Source organism: Chelonoidis abingdonii, chromosome 1 (genome assembly GCF_003597395.2).
Source record: "Chelonoidis abingdonii isolate Lonesome George chromosome 1, CheloAbing_2.0, whole genome shotgun sequence".
NCBI lineage: Eukaryota > Metazoa > Chordata > Testudines > Testudinidae > Chelonoidis > Chelonoidis abingdonii.
In genome coordinates this window covers 226114224-226126751 of record NC_133769.1, presented here as the reverse complement: position 1 = coordinate 226126751, position 12528 = coordinate 226114224, and the positions used below count along the sequence as shown (strand labels likewise).

Here is a 12528-nt window from a genome sequence, read left to right as displayed (position 1 = left end):
TTTGGGGTTTGGCTTTGTTCTCTCTGGGTCCTGGACGGGACTAGAGGTGCAACCAGGTTTCTGCCAATCTCCCTGCTACAGTCTCTTATCTCCCTTGAGCGCAGCAAATTACAGCACTACAAAGCGCCAGTGTAAACAGTGCCGCAGCGCTGGGAGCGCGGCTCCCAGTGCTGTAAGCTAATCCCCTCAGGGAGGTGGAGTACGTGCAGCGCTGGGAGAGCTCTCTCCCAGTGCTGGCGCTGCGACCACACTTGCACTTCAAAGCGCTGCTGTGGGAGCACTTTGGAGTTTCGAGTGTAGCCAAGCCCTAAGTGTAGCCATACCCTGAGTTACCTATGTCAACCCTAACAGTCCTCCAGCAGCTGTCCCACAATGTCCGACACTGACCATTCTGGTCACACTTGTGTACTCCACTGCCCATAGGTCATAGAGGCCAGAAGCCGCCACCACCACCACCACCTTTAAAATCCCCATATTTTTTTTTAAATGCCTTTCCCTGATTAGCTAAGCTAGAGAGCGCAGCTAGCATCTCACTCTTGTTGTGCACAGCTACCTTGCTGGCTCCACACATTAGATGTGGTCTGCCTGGAGTAGACAGAGGGTATTGGTTCTCCTGTGCCTATGGATAGAAGAAGCTTTGCACACACAGCTATGGACCAGTTGTAGAAGTGTGGGCATTTATGGGGATGCCAGCGAAGACATACAAAAGGAATCAGAAGCGGTGTTGTAGGAAAGCTAAGGAACCGTGGCAGGCATAGCACAAGGCCAACAGTTAATCCAATGCCAAGCTCCTGACCTGCTGCTTTTACAAAGCTGCATGCCATACATGGGCAGTGCGTATCGTAGCCTGGGGGAGACCATGCCTCCACAAACAGCCTCATTTGGTTACCCCCACACTCCACCCCAAAGCCCTCTCCTGCTTACTGCTAGTTGGCCGCAGCCAAGGTAGGCTGTTCCGGGAAGCCTGCTGGGTGTGGGGCAGGAGGTACGGCGACTGGCCTGTGGCTAGCACTTGGGATGGCTGGGGCCACTCAGTGCCGGGAGGCCCCTGGCACTGAGACCATGCCGCCCAGGGGTTGGGGGTGCTGGGGCCACAGCGCCTGATGCCCCGGGGCTGAGGGAGGCCACACACCACTCACATGGTGCTCCAGGGCCAGAGATGCTCTGGTGGCCCGAGGATGCATGAGGAAAGGCTCTGGGCTTCAGTGGGGGAAGGGATGGGAGGGACAGGGCCGCAGGTGGAAGGGGAAAGCCGGGCCAGGGGCTAGCCTTCCCAAGTCCATGGTTCACCCACCACCCATAATACTTGGCAGAGACCCCACCAGCATCATGCAGACCACCGTGGATACCTCCAAGAGGCCAGAGAGACAGAACCCTGCCACGAGCAGCGAGGAGGAGGGAGGACATGCCATACTCCCCATGGCTGCAGCTGGAGAGCCGTGATATGCAGAGGCACTCCAAAGTAGGGTTGCCAGGGGTCCAATTTTTTATCAGAACATCCAGTGGAAAACAGACCGGCTATGGTAAGCACTGCTGACTGGGCCATTAAAAGTCTAGTTGGCGCAGAGCTGGCAGGCTCCCTATCTGGCTCCCAGGAAGCGGCCAGCATGTCCCTCCAGTTCCTTGGCATAGGGGTGGCCATGGGGGCTTCACATGCTGAGCACCAGCTCCACAGTGCTCATTGGCTGGGAACTATGGCCAATAGGAGCTGCAGGGGTGGTGCCAGCGGGTGGGTGGGAACAGCACAGAGGGATATTGCACCACTTCCCGGGAGCCACCCGGAGCTGCATCCCCTCATGTGCCCCAACCCACTGCCCCAGCCATGAGTCCCATCCTCCAAGCCCCTTGGCCTCATCCTGGAGCTCTGTCCTGCACCCCAAACCCCTCATCCCTGGCCCCACCCCACAGCCCTCACCCCTCCCCCACTGCCAACCCCTTTCTCAGAGCCCCTTCCCGCACCTTGAACCTCTCATTTCTGGCCTCACCCTGGAGCCCTCACCCCATCCTGCACCACCTCCTACACCCCAACCCCCTGCCTCAACCCAGAGCCCCCTCTCACACTCAAACCCCTTGTCCCCAACCCCTGGCCCAGAGGTCCCTACTGTACCCCAACTCCCTCATCCCCAGTCCCACCCCAGATCCTGCACCCTCTGGTGGAGCCCTCACCCCTCCTGCTCCCCAACTCCATACCCCAGCCCAATGAAAGTGAGTTAGGGTGGGAAAGAGCAAGCAATGGAGGGAGGGGAGATGGACTGAGTGAGGGCAAGGCCTCAGAGAGGGGGTGGGACAAGGGTGTTCAGTTTCATGCAATTTAGAAAGTTGGCAACCCTACTCCAAAGCTGAAGTGTCAACAAGTATGTTTTAAATAAAACTCTTATGGGAATAAGGGAAAGAATGTGACCTTTTGTATCCAATAGTTCTCCAGCTATTTCTTTGTCCCAAACTTGCATTATGATGCATTCTCATCAGTCAGTGCTCGTTTCTCAGGCCCAGAAGTGGTGCTCCACCATATGCCGCTGCTCTGTGAATGCCATCAACAACCTTGAATAGTTTTGTGGCGAGGGGCGGGGGTTTGCTATGTCCCACAACAATCTGTCCTCAGAGTACATGCATCTTACGGAGTGGGTATTAACCCACGAAAACTTATACTCCAATACATCTGCTAGTCTATAAGGTGCCATAGGATTCTTTGTCACTGGCCTCAGAGAAATTGTCATGTCCCCTGTTGTTGGAGTTCTGCAAGTACTGGAGGATCATTCCTCTTGTGTTTGCAATGTTCATGACTATAGTGCAGAGCTGTGCAGGAGCTTTGCCAGTAAGAACAAGTTGAAGAGCTGGATCCCACTACAAAGAATACCTTGCTGTTTGCTCTCACAGGTTTTTCCCTGGATGAATTGTATGGGCATGTTTCTCAGGTTGTGATGTCTAGACAGATGGGTGACTTCACACCCTTCTATTTGGAAGTTCCTACAAGATGCTGGAAGAAATATCACATGGTCTGGAAGCAAGTTCACTGGAGAACATAGTGAAGTTCCCAGTTACAGACTTCTTTAACTGTTTAAAAATGATTTTCTGTAAAGCAGGGCTTAGCTATTTGAGAAAATTAAATGCAGTTCTCAGCTCTGATTATTCTATGTAATAGTGTCACTTGTATCATCAAATTCCAGATTTCTATTTATTTATTTATATATATTTCTCATTTCATTGCTGAAAGTAAGCTAGTCTTTTTTTTCAGTGAATTGATATGTTTAAATGATCAAATTAAAAAGCCCCAGTCCAGTCCTCAGTTATAGGTTCACATAGGGGCTCAATTCTGTCTTTTCCTTTGAATTACTATTTAAAATCCCTAATAATTCAGTTTTTTAATTTTAAAGATTACTATTTCCCTTTAAGATAATGTTTAAATAACCAACACATGCCCCTCTTCACTCCCAAACCCACAGAGGTATAGGCAAGATGGCTGCACAAACACTTCCAGCAGTAATTCTAGAGGTATTTCTCCCATGTCCGTGAACGTTCATTTTCAAGTATTTGTTCATCCAAGTTTTCCCACAAAGGCTAGTAAAATGGGTTACAAATAGGATCCAAGAAAATATGATTGAATGTTCACAGAACAACTTCCCTACTATTTGCTCAGCTTTAAAACATCCTTAGTACACAGATACACCTCTACCCCAACATAACACTGTCCTCGGGAGCCAAAAATCTTTCCGCATTATAGGTAAAACTGCACTATATCGAACTTGCTTTGATCCATCGAAGCGCACAGCCCCTCTCCCCCTTCCCCGGAGTACTGCTTTACCACGTTATAGCCGAATTCGGGTTATATTGGGTCACGTTATATCAGGGTAGAGGTGTATTGGATCCACATGGTATGCGGAGGTTTGGGGGAATTTAGAGTCAGGATTTTTGAAGGGTTTTTAGGAATTTTTACTAAAGTGGGAGTGTTTTGCAAAGCAGCTGTAGAGCTACTGCACAATGCATATATGTTTGTCTAAGACTTTCCCAAAGTCTCTGCATTATTTATATGAGGGCATTATTGTGGTTCAACAATATTATAAGTCAATATTCTGGACACTTATTACGCTGCTTGTCTCTACCTAAAGGGTTTCTCTGCTGCATCTCAGTCTTTTGAATGCAGCCTCTCCTAGACCCAGCAATGTTGGAAGTTTCATCATGCAAATTATTGGATTTTAAGTCCTCTGCAGTAATTGTACTTATTTCCAATATTTCAGCAGGAAGACCCCTATAGAGATGAGTCATTGTCATTTCCAAAGGTGTCATGCTGAGGTGGTGCTGTGAGGAAGTTGCAGCAGCACCTAGAGGTTGGCCTGTAATAAATAAAATAAGAATTCTGTTTTCAGCAAGATTTCTTCCATAGTTGTGAAATTATCTTTCCAGAGACAATAGCAATTACAGTACCACTTCCTCAGAGAAGAACTCGATTGGAAGTACGAGTGCGCTGGAGACCTCAGGATATATAGAAAGAGCACAAGTTCAGTGTGTGAACTCAGTGATATGCAACTTGTAACCTCACTCTCTCCAGAGGGAGAGGGAAGCTTCACAAGTCACTTTAATCCTCAAAAAGCCAGGGGTGAAAACCTGCCCCTTTGAAGTCAAGGGGAGTTTTGCTATGGACTTAAGTGAGTTTCACGCCAGATGTTTAGTTTTGCAGTAGAGAGAGCAGAATCACATTCAGTTATTTCCCAAAAGAAGCAGACAATTGCTTTTTAAGTCTCTTCCATAAGAGCCTTATTTCTTGATACCGTGTACTATGCCATTTCTACCCCTTCCCAACAGTTTCTAGGAGGATAACCTTTACTCTGAGTGACTTATTCTGTTACTCTGAATGGAGTTAGATGGGCACATGAGCTTCCTTCTGTTCCATACCTGTAAGCTCTTTTGCTTCTCGGTATCTCTACAAAGTGTGGCCCCTCATAGTGATTCATTCAGCTAAGCAGTAACAATTAGTGGGGCTTCCATGTAAAAATAAATAAATACTTTTTTTTTTAAGAAGTCTTCCCCAGAATTTGTGCATGTCAGGAGTGGATTTACTATGAAACAAATCGAGCGGTGGCATGGGGCCCCCTAACAACAGAGGGGGCCCCAAAATGCAGGACAAATATCTGACCACCTGCCCCTGAGTTCTGGCCGGTGGCACAGCAGGGTTCAGGCAGGCAAGCTACCTGCATGCCATGACTGGTGGCCCCATGTCGCTCCCAGCTACTGGCACATCTCTGAGCACCCCTGGTGGGGGAGGAGGGTGAACACCCCACTGAGACCCCCTCCCTCCAAGGGCCATGCAGATATGTGCTAGCAGCGGGGCTAAGGTGGCTCCCGGCCTGCTCTGCCTCCCTTCCTCCGCACTGCTTAGCTCCCAGGAGCGACTGGCATATCCCTGTGGTCCCTGGGGGTGTGGGGGTGTCTCTACGTACTACCCCTGCCTGAGCGCTGACTCCAAAGCTCCCATTGGCCAGGAACTGCGGCCAATGAGAACTGTATGGTCAGCGCCTGTAGGCAGTGGTGCACAGAGATTCCCTTGCACCCTCCTGCCTAGTAGTCACTGCCTGAGTGGTGTGCGTGGGGATTGCTTTGGGAGCCATGCTGCCCAAGGTAAGTGCTGCCCCCCTCCCACACCCAACCCCCTTCCCCAGCCCAGAGCCTGCACCTAGCACCCAAACTTCCTCCCAGAGCCTGCCCCTCCACACCCCCTTCCCCAATCAACATACCTCACTTTATTTTCATTTACTTCCCATTACGTATAATATAGGAGGAGGATGAAGGGAAAAAAAATGAAAAACAGGCAGGGGGGAGATAAGAGAATGTTCTTTTTCTTGGCTGGGTCCTGGTGGTGGGGGGAATTAAGCTGAGCACAGGGCCCCACTAACTCTAAATCCGTCACTGGTGCATGTTAATGTGTACAATGTTTCATATAGGAGAAAGAACAGAGGAAGCTGCTTTCGTGGGCACTACTGTATAAGCTCTGGCATTTGAAAACAAAGTACAGTTAGGAGGATTCTACACAAATGTCAAATGATACTATATGCCCGAGTGCTAAAGTCTGCTTAAAATGGTGTTTAGAAATATTACTATTTCAGATTGGCGTGCAGCAGTAGGCAGGGAAATGAAACTTGGGGGGTAGGGGGAGAGATTGTGTGCACACAACTATCTTGCCCTATACCCACCCCAAAAACCTGTGAAAACTATTTTACTAACTAGGTAGTCTGAGTAATTTGTGAATGCTGGGTGATGAGTGAACCTCAAAGCAGTTATAGGTATCCAAATGTTCTGAGGCTGTGCTTTGTACTCTGTTTATTCACTGGAACTTTAAGCTGTAAAATCTTTTGGGTCATGGCTCACCAGTTGCACATCACCATTAAGTATTACAGTTTATAAACTACTTTATAATAATGGTTTTTCAGATCTTATCCAGAACTCTGTGGTCTGGAACTCTTTCTGGGAGGCTTGTGAGGTCAGACTCTGACAAGATTGACAGTAATCCCTGCTTTTGACTGGAAACACCACAAGAATATTTCATTATGTCTGCTTCTACTTACAGATGTAATCAGATTATGAAGAACTTCAATAGCTCAAGTTTGGATCAGCTCATGATTAAGCAAGAATTTAGACTAGTTCTTACTTTTATCAAAACAGCTTTCCCATCCCTACTTTTGCTGTAGTAAAATGAAATCCTTGCCTGTTGAGTGCACACCACATAGGCATGCTGCTATGAGTGTGCTGCATTAGGTCTGACCCCCAGTTCAGCTCCACAGCTACGTTCAATTGAAAAGGCCAACCAATACCATAATACCAACTTTGTGTTGCTAAGATTTCAGACCCCAATAGAAAATTCTTAGTTGTGTGTTTGGGGATGGCATTGTGACTTTCTGGATTTACTGCAGTTTACTAGTGATGTATGAAATAAAAAACCATAGCCCAGTGTACAGAGAATACAGGCAATACCATCAGACAAGTAGGGAGAATTTTAAGTGCTGCTAAAACCCTTGTGCAATGGGACTCCCAGGAACAGAATATTTTGTTTGGGTAAACATTAGAGGTACATTTTCAGATATTAAAGCAAAAAAAAATCTTCCATCTGAGTCCTTCTCATACATACACACACATATGTATCTTTGGAATATTCAATTTTAATTGCATGGTTGGTTCATTCTTCCTAGTCATATTTTCAATTAGAAATAAAGTGGTGCCTGACTGACTGTTGGAAAGGTTAGGTTTTTTAATGTTCTTGCTGAATTTATTTGTATTTTGGCTGGTTACTACAACTTTTTCCATATGGGGGATTAAAACCTAAAGGCTAATTTCTATCCTCAAATATGCACACCTCAATTACTTGGGACTGTCCACACATAGCTGAGGGCAGAATTTACCCCTAGATTTGGAAGAAAATAGCCAGAAGAGAAGATTGCAGAAAATGTGTGAAGAAAACAAAGGAGAAAGAATCATGGATGATTTTATATCACTGGAGTGTAGACAAAAGGAGGTGATAGTGTAAAAGAAAGACCAAGGTTCGTTATCTTCAGGGTATTTTCCTTTACCATCCTATGTAGCACAACTGAAAAGAAAAAAGATTTTCTGAATTTCGGTTTTTCAATAATTTAATAGAACCTTCACATTAACAGAAGAAAGGTGGCTTGTTTTGCAAAAAGAAACTCCCTTTTTAACCAGCTCTAGTTTGGATCCAGGATTTGGTTTGCATTCTTCTTCAGTGTTAACTTCAGAAAGAAAATGAAATAGAGTCGTCTGGAAGGTTCCACAAGTTTCTGAATGAGCACTTCAGTTTCCTGAAGGTAGACTCAGAAATGTAGGGCTGGAAGGGATCTCAGGAGATCATTTAGTCCATTCTTGTGTGCTGAGGTTAGATTAAGTAAACCTAGACCATCCCTAGCAGACATTTGTCTAATCTATTCTTAAAAATCTCCCGTGAGGGGGATTCCACAACCTCCCTAGGTAACCTTCTCCAGTACTTAATAACCTTATTGTTAGAGTGACCATATTTCCCTATGCTGAATATGGGACACCTCGTAAAAATTACTCGTATTCAAGTGAGTTCAACAGCAGTCAATCAGAACTATGCAGTACAAACATTCAAATTAACATCAAGTTGACTGAGCCTCTGTTAAAAATAAATATTGCATAGTTGGATTCTTTATTTAGCTTCTTATCTTAAGGACTTTAGGGTTCACATGGGTGGGGGTGACATACACACACTCCTATACACCTCTCACATGGGGGAGAGTGACCAACTGACCCAAACCTCCCTGCCTGGCACTCTCTGCCTCTCCAGGTACTTGGTGCCACACCTTCCTAAGGCAACAAGTGTGTGTGTAGGGGATGATACAGGGTCACATGCTCCCCCTGCCCCCAGATTTCTGCCAGGGTTCACGCCAGAATGTGGCCAGCAGCAGCCTTTTGGCACTGTGTGGGAGGAAAGGGATGGTAGCTGCTTCCAGACATGAGGGGCAGGGGGAAATAAGGGATGACCCAGCCCATGTCTTTGCAGTCCCTTCCGTGACAGGAAGCCACTTGTCCATTCCTGCCTGCACAGTGTCAAAAGGCAGCTAACATCTCCAGGCTGCTGCTGGCCACTGACATAACCCAGCCGCTTCCTGGCCCCAGGCTACAGTGTGGGCAGGAAGGGGTTAAGCCCTAAGGATGCATTGTCCACCAGGGTCCAGGGAACCTGACTGTAGGGGGCGTCAGCGAACCCAGCCAGAGAGGTGGCTCAGCAGGGGAGGGTGTTTAGGGAACGGAGCAGCCTGGGGGCAAGACCCGGAGGCAGCGGTGGGTGGGTGGGGAGGCAGGTGAAGAGGGTGCTCAGCCCCTGCATGGGGGAGGGCTGCTGTGAAGTCTGCAGGGTCAGGGTATGAACTGGCTGAAAATCACTTCTCCCACCGCCACTCCAGAGCTTAGCTGAGAGTCTGGGCCATACCAGCACTGTGCGGGGCTTTGGCACACGCGGGGCTCGGCTCCTCCTGGCCAGCACTCCAGGCCAGAGGCTCTTGGGCTTTCCTGGGACACCAGCCCAGCCAGAGGCAGGGAGGAAGGAAGGAGCCTGCTGGCCAGGCTGTTGGTGATCTGAGCGCTCTGACTGGGGGCTGGTTCTCCACACAGCACTGGAGAACGGGACACATCCCGCTCAAGGGGATATGGAGGAGCAGCAGGGCTGGAGAGAGGGTGAAGGGGCAAAACAGGGAAAGGACAGCGAGAGGGGAGCATGTAAAGGGCTGATGGGTGAGAAGCAGAGGTGACATACAACCAGCTGCCACCTGGCGCCTGCCTGCACTCACCAGCCACCGCAGCTCGCAGCTCACAGCACATAGCCAGTGCCATCCAGAAATGGGACGGGGGGTGGGGCCCTGCAGGCAGAGAGCTGGAAAGCAGCAGATAAGCAGGGGTAGCAGCCAGACTCAAATAGTGCAGCTTTGCCACACCACCAGCCTTGCACACCTGCACCCATCATCTGCCACTGGACAGCCCACACCTCCCACCCCCACTCACTGCTGGAGGGCAGGAGGCTGGCGAACAGTGATCAGGCCAGCAGCAGTACCCACCAGTACTGATTGGGTGGTGGTGGGGGAATATGGGACCCTTTAAAAACGGAACTCTGGTCACCCTACTTATTGTTTAAAAGTTTTTCCTAATATCTGAACTAAATCTCCCTTGCTGCATACTAAGCCAATTACTTCTTGTCCTATCCTTTGTGAGATATTGGAGGGAAAGGCACTTCTGTAAAGCACACAGCATAGATAGAATAGGTACAGATAAATTATTTTAATTTTACTGATAAACTGTCATTCCAGATATTTGACTACGAAAAGGAACTTTTTCAGTACAACAAATGAGAATGATGCTCACACCAATAAGCACAACTACTATCCCTTTTATTCTAGGCAACAGAGCTGGGTCTTTAACAGAAAAGAAAAGACTGGCCTGACTTACTGTGATCCATTTTAGTGGTTAGATACTGTTTAATATTTAGATATAAAACAGACAGATGTGAGGCCACATAGAGCTGAGATAGACATGATCAACACCACAATAAAATCCAAGCAAAAATAAGTAATTATTTAAATCAGAACTCAGCCAGCCAGACACCTATGTGCCCAATACAGTAGTCCCCATGCAGGCAAGACTGACTGAAGTCAATAGGGTTGCCTGCAAAAAGACTTTAGGTTACTCCCCACATCCATTAAAAAAGTGTATGATTCTTTGGCCTTGGCTACACTGGCGCTTTACAGCGCTGCAACTTTTTCACTCAGGGGTGTAAAAAAAAACACCCTCGAGTGCAGCAAGTTACAGCGGTGTAAAGCACCAGAGTAAACATTTCCCCAGCGCTGGGAGTGCGGCTCCCAGCACTGTAAGTTAATCCCCACGGGGAAGTGGAGTACCTGCAGCGCTGGGAGAGCTCTCTCCTAGCTCTGGTGCCGCAACCACACTCACACTTCAAAGCACTGCTGCGGGAGTGCTCCCACGGCAGCACTTTGGAGTTTTTGAGTGTAGCCAAGCCAAGATTTTATTTTCATCTGGTTAGCAATACCATATATCTTAGTATTTATCTGCTTAACTAACAATCTATTTCTGAGAAACAATAAATTTATAAAATTTACTTGTGATTCCTTTCCCTTACTTCCATACCCTGCCCTTACACTACAGATATCTACTGCGTTTCTGTCAGAAATAGTCTGCTAGTGTTATATAGAAAAAAAAATTTACTGGAAAAAATACTAACTCCCTCAAAATAAGAGGAACATGGCTGTTTCAGATTCAAAGTGCTGGACCCACTAACGCCCAACTCTTCCTTACCAATGTTCAGAGATGTCTGAAATATGTCAAAGACATTCAGCCGTTCTCTAGAATGAGGTCCTAGCTAAATGGCTAGGGGTGGTATGATAAAAGGGTCACAATATGGGGAATTGAGAAGAACTGCTCTAGAAAAATTAACAGAGTCAGATCTTTAATTACTTCTTGAACACATATGAAGGATGTGTGTGCAACCTGCAATATAGTCAGCAAAAACATACCAAACAATTTGTCACACCCTTGTGATTTTCATATTGTACAGCCTCATCTTGATGTTTTGTTAATCTACATCCCTACTGTAACTATCATTAAAAATTAGTGGGAGTTACTAGAAAAGACTCAAATCATAAAAAATGAGGCTATACCCTTGATATTGGTTCTGTACATCATGCTATTTTTCCAGGAAGTTACAGTTTTCACTTAAGGCTACACTGGAAATCAAAATCACACAGTTTATGAATTACAAGTCAGTTTCTTACAACAGATGAAGATAAATAATTTCTTCCTTTCTCTTTCTTCTGGCTACCATGTGCTGTGTGCATTAGTTTTCTTTCTTCTCAGTTCTGCACAATACATATGGGAACACCTCCGCTCATGAAAAGTGTAATAGCAATTGATTACCAGTGCTACACTGCAATCTCCTCCCTTTTTAGGTTTGTTCTCTTTCCTCTAATCAATGGCAAGACACAGAGAGGGGAGTGAGAAAAACTGCAAACTCTGCTTTCAATATCTTTTTTTGCACATTATTCTCTTTCTGAATTTTTTAAAAATAAAAAGCCCAACATTAAAATAAGGCTACGGTTGAAAACTCAAGAGCTCAAAAGTTAGGACTGCCAGAATTAAGGTTTCCCGTGCAACCTTAATTTACCCCCTCCCTGGCATGCACTTTAAGTTATATGATCACGTACTTCCCACACATACATGATCCCTCCTTCATTCAGTGCACTGGTTGGACAGTGTTCAATATTTCTTTTTTATCTTTGTCCATGTCTGACACAATGACTTATTCACTGCACACCATTTAAACCCAACAAAGAATGCAGAATTATTCATTTCATCATGAATGCTCCAATGGTGCTCAACACTATAGTATTAGAGCCCTTTATTAACAAAAGTTTATTTTCACAAAACCTCTGAGAGAGAAGTGGTATTATCCCCATGTGTAACATGGGCAACTGATGCAGAGAGAGATTAAGATCAACTGTCCACTCTAATTTTGGACACCCAGAACCTGATTTCCCGCCCCGGCACCCATGGTATGAGTGTTATGTAGCACTATATGATCAAAGCACAGCTCCCGTTAACTTCAGATGCAGCTGAGAATGGTGAACGCTTCTGCAAATTAGACCTCAGAATCTCAAGTTGCGCACTCAGCTAGTGACCACCTGTGAAAAGTTTGGTTTAAGCCATTTCTTAGCATCACACAGGAATGCTTTGGCACAGGTAGGGATAGAATCCAGTTCTTTAGGGTAGCATTCAATTATCTGAACTGAGAGACCATTCTCTCTCTTCCTGCAATCCCCTGACTCATTCACTAGACCGCTTCCAATTTCTGCAACAAATGAAGGAAGGGTCTTGCAAAAAGCCTCCTTTTCTACTGTGACGAAGCGGGAATTTTTTTGTAATATAGATTATGAATCGTGTCTGTTCCTCAGTTTCCCCCATATTATGCTTTGTTAGCCAGTGGGGAAAACAGAAGTTTGCTTT

At 46.4% G+C, this 12528-nt stretch overlaps 1 long non-coding RNA gene across 1 annotated transcript in view; it reads right to left on the bottom strand.

Annotated features, from left to right (window-relative positions):
• Positions 1-8629, bottom strand: part of LOC142045839 (uncharacterized) — a 322917-nt gene extending 314288 nt beyond the window's left edge. Inside the window, exon 1 of the long non-coding RNA XR_012654732.1 lies at positions 8617-8629. This is a non-coding gene — a long non-coding RNA (uncharacterized LOC142045839). The remainder of the gene's footprint in view (positions 1-8616) is intronic.
• Positions 8630-12528: the final 3899 nt, after the last annotated feature.